The sequence below is a fragment of the Podarcis melisellensis genome (genome assembly GCF_964234715.1).
Source record: "Podarcis melisellensis genome assembly, chromosome: Z".
NCBI lineage: Eukaryota > Metazoa > Chordata > Lepidosauria > Squamata > Lacertidae > Podarcis > Podarcis melisellensis.
In genome coordinates, this window is record NC_138547.1 from 5,177,499 (window position 1) to 5,198,747 (window position 21,249).

Below are 21,249 nucleotides of genomic sequence, written 5' to 3' on the forward strand. Positions count from 1 at the left end.
CACCACCCTTTGTTCCTCAAAACCCAATACAGTGGTACCTCGCAAGATGAATGCCTCGTAAGACGAAAAACTCACAAGACGAAAGAGTTTTTCGTTTTTTGAGTTGCTTCGCAAGACGAATTTCCCTATGGGCTTGCTTCGCAAGATGAAAACGTCTTGCAAGTTTGTTTCCTTTTTCTTTTCAATGCATTCCTATGGAAATCAGTGCTTCGCAAGACGAAAAATTCGCAAGACGAAAAAACTCGCAGAACGAATTAATTTCGTCTTGCGAGGCACCACTGTAGTTCCAAAAACTGAAAAAGCATCATTTTGGGATAACACTGCTTTGCGCACCCCACAAAGCTCCTGACTGATCCTAAGCAGAGGAAAGACAGGCAGACAGAGGAAGGAAGCAAGGGTAAGGTGGCCTAACTTGGCTGAAGGAGTCCTGCTCCTCCAGGTATCCAGAGGATAAGAACAGTGTTTTGTGCAGTGCTGCAGTGAGTGCGATAACGAAAGAAGTGAACCGAAGAGAATGATGTTGCTTGAAAAAGTCTGGATGGAAAGGACTTAACAAAACAGGGACTGAGAGGAGCTCAATTATAGAAAAGAGACTTCCAGATGGAAAGAGCAAGCAGAAGGGTTTATCTCGTCAAGGGCAGGGTTGGGTGGAAGCAGGATCAAATGGCACAGGTAGTTAAGTGGTCAGCAGACAGCGCAATACACTTCCTCCCACTGTAGAGTGGCAGAGAGTTTCTAAGGAACCTCTGGCCAATCAGAAGTAGAAACCAGGTTATTAAGGTATCCTTCAGAGAAAAAGTTTCCCAGGAAATGTAAATTTCATCTTAGTCTATGCAGTAATGGTGGAAGATATTTGCTGTAGGATGCATTTATTGCCCGAGGCAAGATTCAAATACTTGCATTAGATATGATAAGGGTACTGGGGCTTTAAGGCGACTTGTACTTAAAGTTGTGCTCCATGAGAAGGTTCACTTCACTATGTGGCTGGTGCTACAGAGGTTGCTGAACTACAATTCCCATCAGCCCCAGAAAGCATGGCCAATGGCCAGAGGCATACCTAGGGGTTGGCAAGGTTGGCCCCTGCCAAGGGTGCAAGCTGTGTGTGTGTGTATGCACACACACACATGCAAAAATCGTGCCTCTCTCAGCATCTCAGTGGAGGAAACCAGATGCTGGTGTGAGCCATCGCAGCAGAGTCCCCTCTCCAGTCGGCTGGCAGTTATTTTGTGCAATGAAGTTCCCCATGAAGATACTGCCGCTTGGTCCTCCATCCTAGTCATCTGTGATGACTGAATTGCATCATTTCCCCCCTGAAGACAGTGAGGTGCACAGATACATCTCCTTGCCAAGGGCGCAATGGACAGCGGGTGGGCGCCAATAAAGCGTCTTGCCAAGGGTGCAAGGGAGCCGGAGTATGTCTGTGCCAATGGCCATAGATGATGGGAGTTATGCTTCATCAGCATCTAGAGGGCCAAAGATTTCCCCATACTTGCTCTAGAGCTTCCCTGATGAGAGGATATTTGCCTCAACCCTTTCTTTCTTTTCTTTGCAATGACACCTCACCAAATGCTCAAAGCAAAACCACAATGGACATTTAGTTCTGGTGCACATCCAGTTGAACCAAGCTTCAGGATAATTGTCCCCTTTCTCGTTTTTTGTTTTGGTAAGCACAGAGGAGAGATTTTAAGAAACATACAGCAATCACGATCTCTTCCTCCTCCTCCTCCCTCCTCCAACCCCCAGTGTTTAAAATCATCTCTGTGAATAATAAGCATGTTTGCTGAGCCAATTTAAAGCCAGTTCCATTTAAGCCCCCAATATCACATCAAACGTACTTTTCTCTCCCCTTTTATCTATGGCCTGGCTTGGCTAGCAGAGCACCTTAAATAGAAACTGCTGCCTTGGCTAAATGTTGCCTTTTGACAATTATAATAAATATCTGACAGTGAAGAAAATAAGAAAAGAGTCAGGCAGAGAATGATATTCCTTGTCATACGTTAGACAAACTGGTGTGGAGGCTGGTACTCCCCCCACCCCTACCAATATTCTTTCTTTTTCTGTCAGTCCATTAGCTGCTGTTAATTTCCTTGTTCTCCATGGCAAAAGGTGCCTGAATTGGAGAGCCTGCTGGAAATATCACATAAATGGAGTGTAATACAATCCCATCTAGGAAACAACCCTTGTGCTCGCAGAAAATACATCAGGACCTGCCCTCTCTGTGATTTTCTCCTGGGAAAAATGTGTGACCCATGAGTATTAAATGAAAATGCAGGGCTATCTGTCTCTGGAATTGGAAGGGGCCTAATCGGTCAGATATAGAGCCTCTTCTTCTTCTGGTGCTTTTTCTTTTTTTCCCTTGAAACTTCACAGACTCATCAGAAGAAAAGGCAAAAGTAAAACAGCCTGGGAACAAGACTCACATTCTGGCTATTATTGGCTTTGGTGTCCTGCAGCATGCTGGAAAAGATTACTAGGGGTGTGGCAACTGTTAAGAAAGGCAGGTTTTTAAGAAGGTTAAAACTGTAATTCGATATGCTGATAACGTGCTATTAAAGGATCTGTGCACTGAGAGATTTGGAGTTTATTTTAAAGCTACTGGTGCATGTGTGTGGAACGGATATGTGCACACATGCAAGCATATGCACGCAAGTTTAAGAAAGAAATTACTTCACATTCATGTTCTTAATAAGCTGGGATAGTTTTCCTGCAAATAGACATCAAAATCAGTTCCCATCTGCATTATATATTTAAAGCAGTATCATACCACTTTAAACAGTCCTGGCCCCCCCACCGCTATTTAACCCTCATCCACACAAGAATAGGAGTCAACTCCTAGGGGCCAAGGTCTCTTTGCCCCCCCCAATAAAATATTTGAGGGGCCACCCCCCAATGGTGTGGATCCACCCTGTCATGTGATCAGTTATGTGGGGCAGGGCTTACCTGCCCCTCCAATATTTTATTCAAGTTGGTACCCCTACACACAAGGAACTATAATACCTTTACAGACCCTCCAAGGCTGGACCTAGACATGACAAAGAAGCGATTTGGTTAAATGCGTTGTAAACTCATACAGGGAAACCCGCAAGGAAAGATAGGGCTGCACTGTGTCATCTGGTTTCACATATCGCATATACAATACAGTGGTACCTCTAGTTACGAACTTAACTCATTCCGGAGGTCTGTTCTTAACCTGAAACTGTTCTTAACTAGAGGTGTGCTTTCGCTAATGGGGCCTCTTGCTGCCGCTGTGCCGCCGGCACACAATTTCTGTTCTCATCCTGGGGCAAAGTTCTCAACTCGAGGTAACTCTACCAGGTTAGCAGAGTTTGTAACCTGAAGTGTTTGTAACTCGAGGTACCACTGTAAAGCGCTTTCTCTTTACCAATCTAGCTGCACCCCAAGTGTTCCTATTTTCCAGGAACAGTCCTGGATTTACAGAAGCTGTCCCAGTTTCTGATTTGATCCCAAAATGTCCTGCTTTCCTTAGGACGTCCCTATTTTCATTGGAGAAATGTTGGAGGGAATGGTGTTATGTGATCCCTGAGTCAAGGAGATAAGTAACCACAGTACATCCTTTAGAAAAAATCTGAAGGCAGCCCTGCATAGGGAAGTTTTTAAAAATGTTTTATTCTGATTTTATTTATGTTGGAAGCCTCCTAGAGTGACTGGGCAACCCAGTCAGATGGTCGGGGTAAATAAGATGATGATGATGATGATGATGATGATGATGAGATGATGATGATGATGATGATGATTATTAAATAGGACATCCCTATTTTCATCAGAAAAATGTTGGAGGGTATGAAAGTTATAAAACACCAAAGCAACATTCACACCATACAGTTAAAATGCTGTGATATCACTTTAAACAGTCACAGCTATCCCAAAAATTCTGGAAGCTGTCATTTGTTAAGGGTGCTGAAAGTTGTTAGGAGACCCTCTATTCCAACCACAGGCCTACACTTCCCAAAGCTCCCTGCGAAGACAGATTGACTGTGAAACCACTCATGACTTTTTCAAGTGGTATGAAAAGGCTAAAAAACGTATAGTGCAGATGCAGCCTCTATTTATAGAATCACAGAATTGCAGTGTTGGAAGGGATCCAAAGGGTCATTTTAGTCCAACCCCATGACAGATGGCCATCCAACCACTAAAAACTTCCAATGAAGGAAAGTCTACTACCTTCTGAGGTAGTCCCTTCCACTGTCAAACAGCTTGTACCATCAGAAGGTTCTTTCTTTCTTTCCTTCCCCCCCCCCAGAAGGCTCTTTCTGATGCTTAGTTGGACTCTCCTTTCTTGTAATTTGAATCCATTGGTTAAGGTCTTACTCTCTGCAGCAGCAGAAAACAAGTTCGCTGCAACTTTTATGTGACAGCCCTGCAGATATTTGAAGATGGCTATCATATTACCTCCCTGGAAAAGTCCCTCATGTTGGGAAAGATGGAGGGCACAAGGAGAAGGGGACGACAGAGGACAAGATGGTTGAACAGTGTTCTCGAAGCTACCAGCATGAGTTTGACCAAACTGTGGGAGGCAGGGGAAGACAGGAGTGCCTGGCATGCTCTGGTCCATGGGGTCACGAAGAGTTGGACACGACTAAATGACTAAACAACAACATCATATTACCTCTAAGTCTTCTCTCCTCCAGGCTAAGCATACCCAACTCCCTCAAGCATTCCTCATCAGTTTTGGTTTCTGTACCATCTTGTTCACCCTCCTTTGCACACATTTGAAACTTGTTCAACTCTTAAGACTTTCCCCAAACTATCCAAGTTTTTTTTTGTTCTGAATCTTTTAGAGTGGACGTAGGTGACTCTCTGTTATATGACAGTCATTTGCTGTCTAAGGGGTTAGTCTAGATCAGGGATGGGAAACCTGTGCCTCTCCAGATGTTCAGTCCCGAGCATCTCCAGGTAGGGCTGGGAGGAACCCCTGCCTGAAAATCCTACAGAGCTGCTGCCAATCAATGTAGTCCCTGCTAAGCAGCTTCCCATGTTTCTGTGCATGCTGTCCTGTTTACACTGTTTTTGTTTTGCTACTTTAAGTGGCACATTCTCCCCTCCCCCCCCCCATTACTAGGAATTGTAGCTTGGGTCTAATACTAAGGGTTCTGCTGCAGGTCCTTTTCTCTTTCCCCTCATCCCCCTCAAATACAATTCCCAGGGTTCCTTATGGAAAAGGAATTAATATTAATCTGGTATGTCTGAACAGTGTAAAGATGTGTTGAGAGAGGAGTAAAGAGAGAAAGCTGAAGAATGATGGACAGACATGTAAATTATTTAAGGTGTTTATTTATACCTCCTTTCTGCCAAAACACTCAAGACAGCTTGCAATTTTGTAAGCACTGTTTACAATCTAAGAGGCGAAGTGGAAAAGGAAAGGAAAAGAAAGGTGAGAGGGGGATAAGGTGAATCAGGCATCAGCCCCTTCATGCGGTCAAACAGTGAAGTTACATAATGGGTGTCCACACATTATATTCAGTGAGTGTACAATATGTATCTCTGTGTGCAAAATAGGTGAATTGTATACTCCTACAGTTATTAACACATAACACTTGAGAAGTGTGGAGTCTATGGGCTATATCTAATATTATTCGCACTCAGAGTGGACCAGTTGAAATGAATGAACAGAACTTAGGTTCATTCATTTTAATTGGTTCTGCTTTGTGTAAAACTTAACTGGATGCGACCCTGTGTATTTGTGTATACAACAGCTGAGCTATTTAAAAAAATCACTTACACACATATACTTGTATCTAAGTAGAGACAATTTGCACCCAAGATCATTGTAATGTGTAGCCAAGCCTGCAATAACAAAATGACCTGGTGCCATGGCTGCTGATGAAGGCAGTACCACAAGGACAGGAACCAAATGTTAGTTGGCCCCACTGAGGCTGATGGAGAGGCCTTCACTAACTCACCACTCCTTCTGAGCCAGCCAAGTGATGAAAGGAAGTATCCAAATGAAGAGAGCGTATATAAGGCCCTGTGCTTTGGAGGCAAAAGTGGTTTCCGTGTCTAAGAATGCTGAAGGTAACTGTTCTAAATGAACTGTGGTCTCCTCCAGTTCTAGGATGTCTTCATCCATACCTATTGCCATTAAGTCATGAGTTCACTCACATCTAGCATTGCATAAACTACTAGAGCTAAACATGTATCCAGTTGATGATCCTCACCAAAACAGAGCCTCATTTGCTGAACAGAACAAAACTGGAACTGAAGGGGAAAAAAACCAAAAAGAAAAGAGAGGAAGGAAAAAAGAAAAGAGTGGAAGGAAAAGAGAACACAAGTTCTACATGAGTAGGAATGTGGAACATAATATAGGGAACCTTATACAGGTACTAGTGTTTCTCACTGTTGGACTAGAACTCCCATCATCCCTAGCCAGCAGGACCAGTGGTCAGGGATGATGGGAGATGTAGTCCAACAAGAAAGCATAGGTTACTCTAGTTTGAGAGACACTGCTTATGATGAGTCACACTATCTAGATTAGTGACTGGCAGAGGCTGTTAAGGTTTTAATACAGGGTTATTGAACCGCACACCCTCTGCATGCAAAGCAGATGTTCTACCACTGAACTACAGCTCTTCTCTCTTTTCCCATTTTTTAAAAAAGAATTATTTAATCCAAGAAGTAGACATCTTTAAAAGAGAAAGATATTGGAGAACCTATGACCTACCATTCCTGACCACTGGGCAACCTGGGGCTGATGGGAGTTGGAGTGCAGCATAATCTTGAGAACCACAGGTTCCTCCTTCTCCTGAAGTCCCTTAGAACTTAGACCTATGTGCAACAAAGATAAGACAAGTTACAGATAGGTAGCCGTGTTGGTCTGCCATAGTCAAAACAAAATAAATTCCTTCCAGTAGCACCTTAAAGACCAACTAAGTTAGTTCTTGGTATGAGCTTTCGAGTGCATGCACGTATCTGAAGAAGTGTGCATGCACACGAAAGCTCATACCAAGAACTAACTTAGTTGGTCTTTAAGGTGCTACTGGAAGGAATTTTTTTTGTTTTAAAGATAGACAACATAGTCTGGTCCCAGTGGAGTGGTGCCTACTAGTCCTGTGTAGCTAAGTCTTTGTTGCAAATAGGCCAACAGGAACATCCTTTTAAAGAAGCCAACAAGAACTGCTTCCTGGCAGGAAGCATGTTTCTCAGTCCTCTTGGGAGGACTAACTTTATAGCACTATAAGCACCAGGCCTCTGGCCTTTCTCAATTGATCAGCGTCAAGCAAGATTTTGGCCATCTTGTGTATTCAAGCTAGCCAGGTGTGACTCATGTAGACAGAAATGAGCGCTACCAATAGCGACAAGGCATTATAACTTTAGTAACAAGTTATAATTATTATCTTCTCCGTTTGCCTCCGGCAGTTCATTCTCTAAATGGCAGGGGCTAATTTAATTAGTACCTGGAACTGGGAGAAATTAGGTCACCTCTTCCCATGTGAATTTTTGTGCCAATATGGTTTGGTGTTTCTCCCCCTCCCTCCCTGCCTTCCTCTACCCTTCATATATTTTCTAATTGGGTAAGTATTAATTAGTTGGAATTTTGTGCAGAAGATGAAGACATTAAGCTGTCATTAACAAACAGGTCCCTTCCGTCTCATCCCCAAACACCTCACATCTACAGCATGAAGTTATCAATGCATCTCTCTCTCTCTCTCTCTCTCTCTCTCTCTCTCTCTCTCTCTCTCTCTCTCTCACACACACACACACACACACACACTCCCATGATTTATGTGAGCTTCCAGTGCAATAGGAAATGCAATGAATCTCCTTTTATCAGGTAATTATCTATTGAATGATACATGGAATTCTCAGCAGGCTGGGATTGGGGAGAAGTAGCTGGGAACAAATAGTGGTGCAGACACAGGCGCCTGCAGCTTTCAAGCTACGCTGCTAATGAAGGGTGATGCTAGGGTTGCCGTGTTTCAAAATGTAGAAACCAGGAAACTACCAAAACTGTTGAGCTTTTTTTTTTGAGACAAACCCAAAAGCTTTTTTTTTCTTACAAAAACGCCAAAAAACCCACACAAAGCTGAGATTTTTTTATTGCCTTGCCTAAAATCTCGGTAATGTGCAGGAAAATCTGGCCATATGGCAGCCCTAAGGTAAAGGTAAAGGGACCCCTGAATGTTAGGTCCAGTCACAGACGACTCTGGGGTTGCAGTGCTCATCTCACTTTATTGGCCAAGGGAGCCGGTGTACAGCTTCTGGGTCATGTGGCCAGCATGACTAAGCCGCTTCTGGCGAACCAGAGCAGCGCACGAAAATGCTGTTTACCTTACCTACTTGCACTTTGATGTGCTTTCGAAGTGCTAGGTGGGCAGAAGCAGGGACCGAGCAACGGGAGCTCACCCCGTCGCGGGGATTCGAACCGCTGACCTTCCGATCGGCAAGTCCTAGGCTCCGTGGTTTAACCCACAGCGCCACCCGCGTCCATATGGCAGCCGTAGGTAATGTTGAATTTCTGGTGCAGATTTTGTGCCTGTGAAAGGTGGGAGAGTGAAAGAAGAAATGCCTTGTGTTCACCTAGGAACATTTTCTCTCTCGCTCTCTTTTTTTTAAAAAAAGTTGTTAGGCAGTGAGAAACATCTTTTTTTTTTTAAAAAAAAAGCCCTGAACATATATATTAATATATGAGCATATGTCCAAATAGATATCCAAATGAGAATAACAGTGTTAAGAACATACACATATGATGGCTCTGCTGGCCAGGAAGGATGAAGCTGAGGTGGGTGAGGGCAGTGATACACTCGGAACAGCCATGCAAGCTGCTTCTACCTGCTCTCCAGCTCTCTCCCACTCTCTCTGCACCATTTTGGTGCCATTTCCTGGTTCTGATCATTTATTTATTGCATGGCAACCAACATAAACGTGGTTGTGCATGAGTGGAATGGGCCAGGGTTTTTTTCGTGGGGTGGTGGTGGAGTGGAGTGTTTGTTTACTGAGGGCACCTTCCTGATATCAATGGGTAGGGAGTTCTGAAGTGTAGGTTCTGCTGCACTAAAATATCAGTTTCTTACAACAGTAGAAGGGTAATGTGTGGCACCTGTAATAGTGCCAGGTCCACAGATTAAAGCTGCTGAGTGGGCACCTATCGGGTAAGGCACAAGAAAACGCCCCAAGCTGTAAAAGCCTTTATATACTAATAGAAACACACTGGACTTGGCCCAGCAACAGCTTCTCTTAGTGGCTATTTTTCAGGGTCTTGGGGAGGTGAAGAGAGAGCTGTTCAAAGAAATCAGTGGAGAAGCCCAAGATTTTAATGAAGCTGGGATCAGACCCCAAGGATCTACCACCCCCATGATCAAAACACCCCAAATAGCCCAGTGATGACTGGCTATGCTCTGTAGACATGCACTAGTTGTTGTTGTCCTTGCTGGTCGTGCTGCCTTCTCAGTGGTGGCTCCATTTTTGTGGCATGCCCTCCCCAGTGAGATGCATTGGTCTCCCTCATTACTGACCTTTTCAGAAGGAATTTAAAAGCATTGGTGAAATGTGGGAGGCATCTGATGCCTGAAATATACTGTGTCTTGCAAGCTTGGATTTATTGGCTGAGAGATTGTTTTTAATGTTTTCGTTGATATTGTTATTGGTGTGTTTGCCATCCTGGGCTGCTTTGGGAGGAAATGTGGATATAAATGGAATTCTCCTCCTTCCTGACTAAAGGAGGCAGGGGGAGGAAATGGAAATCCAAGCAGAGGAAAAATGCAATGGAGTATCCTGTGAGAGGATATGACAGTCAGTCAAACTGAAACACTGGACAGGAACGTTCCATGCTTCTACATTTGGCTGCAGATCTCACTTCTGTCCCCCTGCCCCATTTTTAAAAGTCTCCAGCTTTGATCTCAGGGGAGAAATGCACTAAAAGCAAAGCCAATGACAAATCATCCTCAATATAAGCTTCTTCTTCTTTTAAAATATTTGTCTGCTGGAAGCTTTACGTTCCAGTAACTTTCTCTTTCTAATCGAAATGTGTCCTAAACGGGAGACCTTATTTTGTATCTCAAGATAAACATTGCATTAAGGGAGGTGGAGGAAAATAAAAAAAAAAAATCTAATATGAACGAGAAGAAAATCAAAGAAGTGAAACTGAAAGTGACAGCAAAGATGGCGAGGCCAGGGGTGCGGGGGAGGGAATCAGTTTTGTATCAAGAGGAATGCAATTAGCCTGAGAAGTGGAAGAGCAAGATATCTGGAAATCTAGTAAAAACAAATAAACTCTCCTTCCTCGACAGGCCACAACTAAAGCTTCCAGAGTCAGGAGAGAGTCAAGCAGAAGATGGAATGAATGAGTAATAAACAGAAGTTTGGGCCCATCCCTCCAACAATCCAGTTCCAGGCAGGAACAGTGGCCAAAGTGAGCGGAGGAATTGATGTGACTCTTACCTTTGTAGTACAAGGCTACTACTTCATAGGCTGCATACCAGCTATGCAAAAACTAGTTTTCTACATACACACACCTCTCCATCCTCCATCTAGGCAAGCAGGAGGCACTATCACAATTCAAGGACACATTTCAGAAAGGCAAGAGCACTCAGAGGAAGAATGGAGCAAGGCCAGTGATGAGTGTGGCATGAAGATAGTTCATAGAGAGAGGCCCAGGAGGCCACATTTCAGCTCCAAGCCTGAGATCCTATGCCCCTGTTTTAAAGCTCTGGCAAGGAAATGGATGTTCTCTGCCTGCCTTGAGGCAGCCGGGGGCCACCATCATGGTCTATGGATGCAAATGCCAAACGACGCTATTGCAATTGTGCAGGGTCTCTAAATAACACACAGTTGTCAAGAATGACAACTGGGCAGCAGACCTGAGAACACTCGCCTCATCTCCTTCTGAAAGTTTTATTGGTGTTTAGTTCTGCCAAGTATCACACATAACTTTCCGCCTGAAACATCTGTTGGCATCATTCAGAAATGAAAACATCTGGCACCCTAATCTCATGCCCAGGCTTTTGTTACCTACATTAATCACTCCTGGGAAAGAGTTGGAAAGTGTACCAATTTTTTGTAAAATAGATTTATAACCCCTTCATCCTCAAGGTCTTGGTAAAACAGGGGTGGGGGGAACTATTCCAGCTCACGGGCCACATTCCCTTGCAGGTGACCTTCTAAGGGTTGCATGCCAGTGGTGAGCAGCGCCTGAATCAAAGTGGGCAGAGTAGCAAATAATTTCCCCCGTCACACAGTGGGTGAGTTTCTATACATGCCTGCACACCCCTTTTTGTATCTTTTATCTAGGGAAGCAAGAGGCATTAACAGAGTTGAAGAACAGATTTCAGCCTGGCAAAAGCACTCAAGGATGGTGTGAAAGAAGGCCAGAGAGCAGGTGTGGCCTGGAGAAAGAGAGTGTGGTCTGGGGCCACAGAGTTCCAGGTGGAGAGGACTGGAGGGCCACATTTCTCCTCCAGGTCTGAGGGTCCCCACCCCAGGCCTAGCCAATGAATCCCCTTTCCACAAAAGGGCCAGGAAACCTCTACTGAGAGCTTCCCTTGCAAGAATTGCCCTCCTCCTTCTTCCTTATCTTTGGGAAAATGAGGACCTACAACTTTCCAGTGATTGCGGGCTGAGCTACAATGGAAGGAAGGAAGGAAGGAAGCCTTCACAGTGTGAATCTGCTGGGATTGCATCATGTGAGGCTGCAACTGAATGCTTGAACAGTCTCTTGCATGAAAGAAAGCCACTTTTAGATGAAGAAAAGAACCCCAACAAGGAGAAAGCTAGGATAAGGGCATTTCATTTTTCACTTGCACAGATTTTCTGATGAGACCACATATTCCCCTCCTGCATTCTGGAGTGGTACATTCCACATGAAGCTGCCTTGTACAGAGTGAGTCAGACCATCAGTTCATGCAGTGTGGTCTAACACAAGAGTTTTCTCAAGCTGATGCCCTCTGGACATGTTGGATTACAACAATAATCATCCCTGGCCATTGGTTATACTAGCTGGGGCTGATGGGAGTGGGGAGTCCGGTGCTATCTGGAGGGCACTATATTTAGGGATATCTGCTCTGACTGAGATTGAACGTCAGATCTTTGCAGAGGGGAAAAACCAATTAAAACAGAACAAGGAAGCCTATTGAGTCTCTGCCAGAAGAGTGTTCCATGTCATGGGAACAGGAATACAAAATGCTTGACTTCCAGCTGAGCCTGGTTGTGCCTCTATAACAATGGGGACAACTGAGAGTGCTCCTTCAGATAATCTCAGTAATTGAACCAATGATCCTTAAGGTAACCTGGATCCAAGCTGTTCAGGACTTTGTAGAGCTACTCAAAGCCTTGTACTTGATCAAGTGGCATATGGGCAGCCCATGCAGATATTTTAGCAGAGGTCTCACATCCTGTTGGCCAACTGTCCCCCCCCCATCCTAGTTGAAGCTTCTGAACAAGGTCCAAGGGCAGGCCCAGTAGATCACACTGCTGCAACTATGCCTCAAGGTTACCATTACATGGACTACAGCAGCCATGTTATTCTGATCCAGATACACCAATGCTGGCAAACAAGGTGGCGCTTGTTAAAAGCACTCCAAGCCACAAAAGTCCCATGGGCCTCTAGTAACAGAAATGCCACATATCAAATCTGTATATCAACCATTTAACTGGAACTGAGGGGTCTTCTCAAGGGCTGTCACGTGGAAGATGGAGCAATCTTGTTTTCTCCTGCTCTGGAGGGCAGGAGTTCAACCAATGGCTTCAATTTACAAGAAATGAGATTTCAGCTAAAAATCAGGAAGAACTTTCTGACAGTAAGAGCTGTTTGACAGTGGAACGGTCTCCCTCAGGAGGTTGTGGACTCTCCTTCCTTGGAGGCTTTTAAGCAAAGTTTGGATGGCCATATGTCATGGATGCTTTAGTTGAGATTCCTGCATTGCAGGGGGTCTGGTGCCCTTGGGAGTACCTTCCAACTCTATGATCCTTATGAGGTTCTCATGAAGAGGCAAGGGCATGCTTCTTCATCTCCAGCCTGCATCCTGAACTGAGTTCTCTCCCTTTCTATCATCAGGATGTAAATGCAATCCTATAGCACAGGCTCATGATCTGTAGCATAATCTTGGCGCATGGAAATGCAAGACTGAATTGAAATGGTCTTGAGAAAAGGTACATGCGGTAGGAATGGAGGGCATTTCACCAGATACCTGAAAGTCTTCGAGTGTGCCAATAGCCACAAAATAATAGTAAAAAGTGAAAGATGGAGGATTTTAAAAAAGCAGAGGCTCCTAGCACTACCACTTAACAAGGACAAATGAGACCACGGAGCCTTAAATTTGTCTGAATGTCTAATTCCAGAAGAAAACAGATGACACCTATCTTAGAATCAGTGTTTGGAAATATACAACAAAAGAAGGAATCTTTATTAACACTGGAAATGTACTCTTAAGCTCAGATTTCTTTTTCAACACCCAGCTTGTTCATATCACAGCTCAGTGAACTGTTAACATCACATATTTCTTCTTGTTCTAGTGGTGAGTCCTGGGTCCCCCCCCCCCATCTTCATTTTGCAAACTGCAGAAAGATGAGCACCATTTTTCCTGGTCAGCAAGAGCAGCAAAAAAGGGAAAGAAAGGTGGATAAATGTCTAGGGTCAATGGAAAACAGCAGGTTGCACTGGGTGACATGTATTAGTAGCAGCAGCAGCAGTAGCAGCATTAATTTTACAGATGCCCATTAGAAAATTCACTAATAATTTCATCATCATCATGGAGACTCAGAAAATGACCAGCAACTCAGAGAAGGAAGAGGTTTATTTGGATTGGACACCAGAATTTATGGCATGGATAGGAAACCTGAGGCCTAGGGGGTGAATGCAGCCAGTGTGGTGTAGTGGTTAGGAGCGGTAGTCTTGTAATCTGGGGAACCGGGTTCGATTCCCCACTCCTCCACATGCAGCTGCTGGGTGACCTTGGGCCAGTCACACTTCTTTGAAGTCTCTCAGCCTCACTCACCTCACAGAGTGTTTGTTGTGGGGGAGGAAGGGAAAGGAGATTGTTAGCCGCTTTGAGACTCCTGGAGGGGAGTGAAAGGCGGGATATCAAATCCAAACTCTTCATCTTCTTCTTCAAAGGAACTCTTCCCAAGCCACTCTCTCTCTCTTCAGCTGCACCCCTTCCTAGTCCTGCTCTGCATCTTCCTTGAGTCTTTTTTGCCTTACTGAGATGTGTCCTTGAACTCTGACAACTTCTGCTTGCCAGCATGGAGGGTGGAGTCTACTCTATGAAGGTAACATTCCCATGCAGATCCACCCGCCAGTGTCATGGCTAGAAGTCTGCATCAGGTTCCCTCTAGGGATGGATTACTTGAGAGGGTGTGGGACATTTCCTTGAGTGAGCATTTAACCCACCATAGGTGAGCTCTGAGAGGGTTTACAAAGCAAAACCATATCGATGTTGCCTGGGCACCATTTATATGCTTTTAAAATAAAGATAGCATGCTTCATAGTCCTCCTGACAACACATATCTCTATGTGGCAAGGCTACCTTATCAAAATGAGAGCTGATATCTGTCATTGTGTAGACAGTATAGAGCTAGATGGACCAATAAAATAAGGCAGCTTCCTGTGTTCCAAATAGGTGAAGTAGAGCAGGCTCTGAAGTGTTTTTTGTTTTTGTTTTTTTGCCTTGAGATGGTTCCCTTCTCTTGGAATCATGGGACAGAAAATGGTGGTGGCAGGAGTGTCCAGGTGGTCTTTATCTGGCTCTCTCTCTTGTCTTGGAGTCCTCCCCTTAGGACAATTGATGGTGGATGACCTCTTGGTGGGCAGAGGGAATGTCCAACTCATGCAGATGCCTCTCTGAGATATTGCCTATAGATAAATGTAGGCTAGGTTGAGCGAGATATATACTGGCCTAGCATTCTTTGTAGAGGAGTAGGGATTTGAAACAGGGACTCTTCACAAGTCTAACTCTACTCCATTCACATATTAATGCAGTTGAAGGAAGGGAAAATACCCTTCTACACTGCAGGCTGCATTTTTTTTTTTAATTGACTGGGCTTCTAAAGACAAAAGAGCAGGCTTACTTCAGTTGACCTTGAAGAGTGTCACAGTTTAAAGTCATTCTCTCCAGCTCTTAATCTTTTCTTCTGACTCTCCCCCTGTCAAAATTCTGCCACGTCCCTTCTTAATCTGTAGGTGTACTGCATTTCAAAGGAATAAAAGAGCTTTCTTTGAAACATGGACTTCAGCTGAGACCCTCCAGAGCCACAGTCTCTGATGGGCAGGCACTGTTGCTGCAGGGTGGTTCAGACTTTCCTCTTTATTTACTTCTCTTTTGTGTGCAGATTTATAAACCAATTCACAACCAAAAGCTATCAAAGTGGTGTACCAGGAAGATAAAATCAGTTAAAATACAAAATATGACAAACTACAAGCAATTAAAAACATCTCTACAGTTGTACAGCTGTGTCTCGTGTGTGGATGCTGTCTTAGTGGGAAAGCTTGTCCCAGAAGGTCCCAGCTTCAATATCTGGCATCTCCAGTTTAGGGTTAGGAGAAATCACAGTCTGAAACCCTGGAGAGCCTCTGCCTGTCAGTGTGGACAAGAATGAGTAAGATTGACCAGAAATCTCACTTGTCATTAGGCAGCTCCCTAAATTCCTATCTAGTACGGCCCTCTTTCTGAGAACCATGAGGACTGGGATCTTACTTCATTTTTAGGTGACAGTTGATAACACAGTGGTGGAGCACCTGTTTCGAATGCAGGTTCAATCCCCACCTTCTCTAGGTATGGCTGGGGGAAAGCCTCTGTCTTCATCCCTGGAGAGCCACTACCTTTGGGTTAGATTGACTGATAAGTCTTACATGTGAACCAAACACCATGTTTGTCTAGCAGATTGTTAATATCTGGCAACAGTCAAGTGGTCTCAACATGGATACTGAAGTTGCCCAACACCATACGGCTAGGAAGCCTCCAACATCAATCTGAGACCTGTAATTAATAACTTTGTGTGCTAATAAAAGATCAAGAGGGTACCAGCTGGAATCCAGTCTCTAATCCACTCATAAGTTATTGATGCTGGTGGTAGCACTCCATCTGCTTCCATAGTTTTTGGTTCCCTGTTGTATTGCTGGAAACTGTTGAGTCTGGATGCTCAGACATCTTAAAGAAATGATGAAAAGCCTCAGAAGGGATTAACACAAGTCATTTATGTTTCAGGGGGAAAGAAACAATGCAGGAAGTCAGATTGCAGCATTATAAATTCCTGTGTCAAGGTGACCTGGCCATACATGAAGAGAAAACACACCCACCCCTCTACACTGCAGGCTACCCCATTGCTCTGTAGGGTAAGTGGCATTTGCTGTTGAGGACTGTAGGCAGAGCTGGCTCAGGGTTTTGAGGGAAGAGCTCAGCAAACTGCCCCTTCCCCCCTGAATTCATAGCAAATTAGGATGTTGCTTTATACAGAGTCAGAGCTTCAGTTCATGTAGCTCACTATTGCCTGCACTGTCTGGCAGCAGCTCACCAGGATTTCAGACATGGGACATTCCCATCCCTAGCTGGAGATGCCTGGGATTGAATCTGTGACATTCTGCATGCAAAGAATGTGCTCTATCCCTGACCCATGTCTGGCCGAAGCTATATGAACACAGGAAGCTGCCTTATACCAAGGGAAACCACTGGACTAGTTAGCTCAGTATTGTCCACAGTGTCTGGCAGTGGCTTTTCCCCACCTTCCTCAGTAGATTAGAGGGACTGAACCTGGGACCTTCTACATGTAATGCAGGTGCTCTACAACTGAGCTACTGCCCTTCCTTGGTGGGTGAGCCTTCCCAAAGGGTTGTGGGTGGGTGGGCGCTTCCTTTGTAGTATGGCAGAGACCCCACTTTTTAACCACTTAGCAAACACTTCTCTGGCAGCATCCCAAATGTTACATTAGTTCAAGGTATTATGAGGAAAACAAAATGTCGGCTTCTGCAAAAGTATGTTAGTCTCCATTGGTAGCTACCATTCCCCCTTCCAGCAGCATCCTGGGTTAGCACAATGTCCAGGGCACAGTGGGGGGAAATGCTGGCCACCAGCTCTACCTATCTACCTATCTATTACATCATTGTATCCCAGCTTTCTTCCTTGTGGCCTGCAAGGTGGTTTCCAGGTGGCCATCCGTCCAGGCACTGACCAAACCCAGAACTGCTTAGCTTTAGCAAGCTGATGCACTTGTGTGCTGTCCTGTGCCTACTCAGCCTTGTCCAGTCTTCCACAGTGTTAGAGTGAAGGCAATTTGTGTGTGAGGGAGGGAGGGGAAAAAAGAATCAGATATGCCACTGAGCTCTTTTGAGGCAAGGTGAGATATAAATGAATTAATTCATTCAAGCCAGTAATATTTTGAATTCAAAGAATAAATACCCCCACGGCTTTTAAGGGGTGGGGTGTCACTCAGTGGCAGAGCATATCCTTTGGACTCCAAAGGTCCCAGGTTCAGTCCTCAGCATCGAACCCTGTTGAGTCACTGCCAGTCAGTGTAGACAATAATGAGCTGGCTGTGAAAGACTGCCTGACTGATATCCTGGATCAGTAAATAACACTGAGCTAGACGGACTAATGGTCTGGCTTTATGTTAAGGCAGCTTTATGTTCCTAAGTCATTGGAGGACAAACTGGTTGAACACAATATTTGACAGAGAAGATATTTTAGCAGACATTGTTTGTGTGTGTGTGTGTGTGTGTGTGTGTTAGAGACAGACAGACAGACAGACAGACAGAGACGTTCTGTAGAAACTGGTTGGCCATTGTGAGAACAGGGTGGTGAAAGAGATCCAGCACAGCTTTTCTTATGTTCTTAATTATCCATAATAAGGGAATGAGTATGTTACGCTGTGTTCCTATTTCCTCCTGTGAAACGTGGAATGTTGTGTTGTACTGGGTAGGAACATAGGTAGCCACCTTATACTGAGTCAAGACATTGGCCAATAGAGCTCTGATTGGCAGTGGCTCTCCAGGGCTTCAGATGGGAAGGCTTTTCCAGCTGGAGATACTGGGGATTGAACCTGAGGTCTTTTGCACGCAAAGCAGATGCTTTACCACCAAGCTACCACCCTCCCCTCCCTAAGGTGTCGGGGGCATCCCTGTAATTACTTCTTCTCTGTACTCAAATGGCTTCCCAACACTTGGCATCTTTTGCTTTGCTTCTCAGAATCCCCCCAAGCGATTAGAAGACATTGTGGGCTAATCAACCAAGAAATTTAAACATAAAGGCGGCTAAAATCTCTCCAGGAAGTCCATTAAATACATATTTCTCCTTTATGGGCTTGCTATTTATTACTTCATTTTTAAAAATACAATGGGCCGTATCCTTGGGTGGGTATAAAGCATCCTAGTGGTGCCAGCTGACAAGATAGCTTTATGGTCTTCCCGTTTTCCCTTATAATAATGATGTCCTCTGACTTGAAATGGGAGATGGAAACATGTTAGCTGGCTTAATGCTGACCTCTGAGTGCCCCAGGAAGTGGAGGCTGGGCCATTAACACGAACTGGGCATTGTTCCATCCTGTCCTCAGCCAGCCCCCACCTGGACTGCCTTCATATTTGCAACCAGTCCAGGTAGTGGCACAGACTCTCAGCTTCCTCCTAGTCTTTAGCCTCAGGGTTGACCTTGTAGAACTCAGCAGGGAGGAAGATGGGGCTAAAACTTGAATTAATTGGCTCTGCCTGTTATTGGTCCTGGCTCCACCTTCTATTTGGACTGCCTTCCTTCTTCCCCACCCCCACCTCCCAATGGGCACCAGCCACCCCAGGAAGCGTTGGAAATAACTAGTGGTGCAACATGATGCTAGGGTTGCTTCAGAGGCGTAGCAAGGTCAGGTGGTACGCAGAAAATTTATTGTCAACACACACACCCCCCGCATTGAAATTATTAAAAGAAGGAAAAATAAGATACCGTATTTTTCGCCCTATAGGACGCACCGTCCCATAAGGCGCACCTAGTTTTTTTGGGGGGAAATAAATTATTTTCCCCCCCAGGCACGGGGCTTGGGGGGGGAGGCCTGAGCTTCCCCCGACCCCAGCCCCCAAACAGGCAGCTGCTTGCGGAGAGGTCCGCGAAGCCTAGACGCGCTGAGCTCAGCACGCGCAGGCTTCGGCATGCAGGCAACTCTCCGCAAGCAGAGTTTCTCCGACCCCTCTCGCTCTCCAGGCTTCAGCGAAAGCCTGCATTCGGCCCATAGGACGCACACACATTTCCCCTTCATTTTTGGAGGGGAAAAAGTGCGTCCTATAGGGCGGAAAATACAGTACTTACAGTCGCAAGTGTTATTTTCTGGTTTATTTACTGAACACTGTGAGCATAAGTAGCTTTGGCTTAGTGGTCCAAGAGGTCGTCTGCAGCGCCTGCGTGCCCCGTAGCCCAACTGCTGTTGGTGGCTGCCTCGGCCTCTGTGAGCTCTGCAGGCCTCTGTGGGCAGCCTTGGCCTCTGTGGACCACTGTTTCCTTGGCAGGCCACCGCAGCGCCCCCCAAACCCCAAACGCTGATGGTGGGGGGCTAAGGAAGTCGGCCTCAGCAGCATTGGGAAGTTGGCCTCAGCAGCATTAGCCCTTTCCTTGCCTTCACCCTGCCCCCCGCCTGCAGCCGATTGGCCAGCTGGGTTGGGGGCGGGGCAAAGGTCCCAAGGTAATGAGGGTGGCATCCGGAATACCTCTTGGAAAGGAGCTTCAATAAGTTTCTTTTTTAAATACTTATTTTTTCCAGTTTCTCTCACCGCCACATTCCTCTCTGTGACCATTCTAGCAAACGCGAAATGTTGAACTTGACTGTTCTTTCTAGATATCCCACAATATATAATGGTGATTGGGGCTCTGCCCCCTTCCCTCAGACAGCCCCCACTGGCTTGCCATCTTACTTGCAACCAATCCAGAAGGTGGCCATAGTTGTAAGCTTCCTCCTATTCCTTAAAATTGCTGTTGCAGACCTCAGCAGGGAGAAGATAGGGACAAAACTAGAATTAGTTGGTTCTCTCTCTGTCTCTGTAGCCCTGGCTCCTCCTACTGTTGGTCTCCAGGCCTTCCACCCTACCAGCGCCAAAGTATGCCAGCTACCACTATGCTCCAGGGCCTCTCTGTCTGTTCCTCACGGAGTCAGTGTGGTGCAGTGGTTAAGAGTGGTAGACTTGTAATCTGGTGAACCAGGTTCGCTTCCCCGCTCCTCCACATGCAGCTGCTGGGTGACCTTGGGCCAGTCACATGTCTCTGAAGTCTCTCAGCCTCACTCACCTCACAGAGTGTTTGTTGTGGGGGAGGAAGGGAAAGAAGAATGTCAGCTGCTTTGAGACTCCTTCGGGTAGTGATAAAGCAGGGTATCAAATCCAACGCCCCCCTCCTTCTTCAGGACTTTCCCCCTGGTAACACTACCTCTCCCCAGGCCTTATCACTCACCAGCCCTGCATCATTGTCGAGTGCTTTCCCCTGACTAGAATATGTCACTGAACTGTGATTATGCCTCTTGCCTGTGTGCCAAAACCTCTGACCTTGGGTGTAGTTGGAAAGTAGCCCACTGAACAAAGGAAAGAGTCACTTCTGTTGCTCCATCCACTTTTGCCCTGTGAGTCCTGGTTCCCTCCCAACACAGAGAGAGAGGCTCTCACTTTGAAGTAAGAAAAAAAAAATATTCAGGCAAGTAGTGGTGCAAACTCAGCAGCAGAAACAAGGCTCAGGAGTCTTAGTTCACGAGCAGGTCAAGAGGTTCAGAGCTAGGGGAGGGGAAAACATTGAAGATGTCTCAAGAAATCTCCACACCCCATGCACCAGACTTTTCTTATCAGATCTTGATACAGTGGTACCTCTGGATGTGAACAGGATCCGTTCTGCGAAGTGAACACAACCCACGCCTGCGCGTTTGCGTGTGTCGTGATTCATCACTTCCGCACATGCACTGTCATTTTGAGCGTCTGCGCATGCGCAAGCGGCGAAACCCGGAAGTAACACGTTCCATTACTTCCGGGTCGCCGTGGAGCGTAACCTGAAAACGCTCAACCCAAAGCTACTTCAACCCGAGGTATGACTGTATTATAGTCCTTCTTTTTGCATTTTTTCTCATTCTTCCTCGCATCCATCATTAACGGCCTAAAGGCTTCTTGCCATGCAATCATCTCTGTCTCTTTCAGCACTACCAATTGCAATCCTTTCTCCTCTTCAGCGACCATGAAGTTATTTGGTTTTTCCATCTACAAAGAGATGTATTCTTTGTACTCTGTATTTCCTCCACCCCCAAATAAACAGCTGCAAGGATCTGTCCTGAATCATAGAGTTGGAAGGGACCCCA

At 45.5% G+C, this 21,249-nt stretch overlaps 1 long non-coding RNA gene across 1 annotated transcript; it reads right to left on the bottom strand.

The window, feature by feature from the left end:
- Window positions 1–13,322: 13,322 nt before the first annotated feature.
- On the bottom strand, window positions 13,323–20,013 carry LOC309361365. Its single transcript, XR_014164452.1, has 2 exons — window positions 19,832–20,013; window positions 13,323–13,532 (listed from the first exon to the last, which is right to left on the bottom strand). It is a non-coding gene; the product is annotated as an uncharacterized lncRNA (long non-coding RNA).
- Window positions 20,014–21,249: the final 1,236 nt, after the last annotated feature.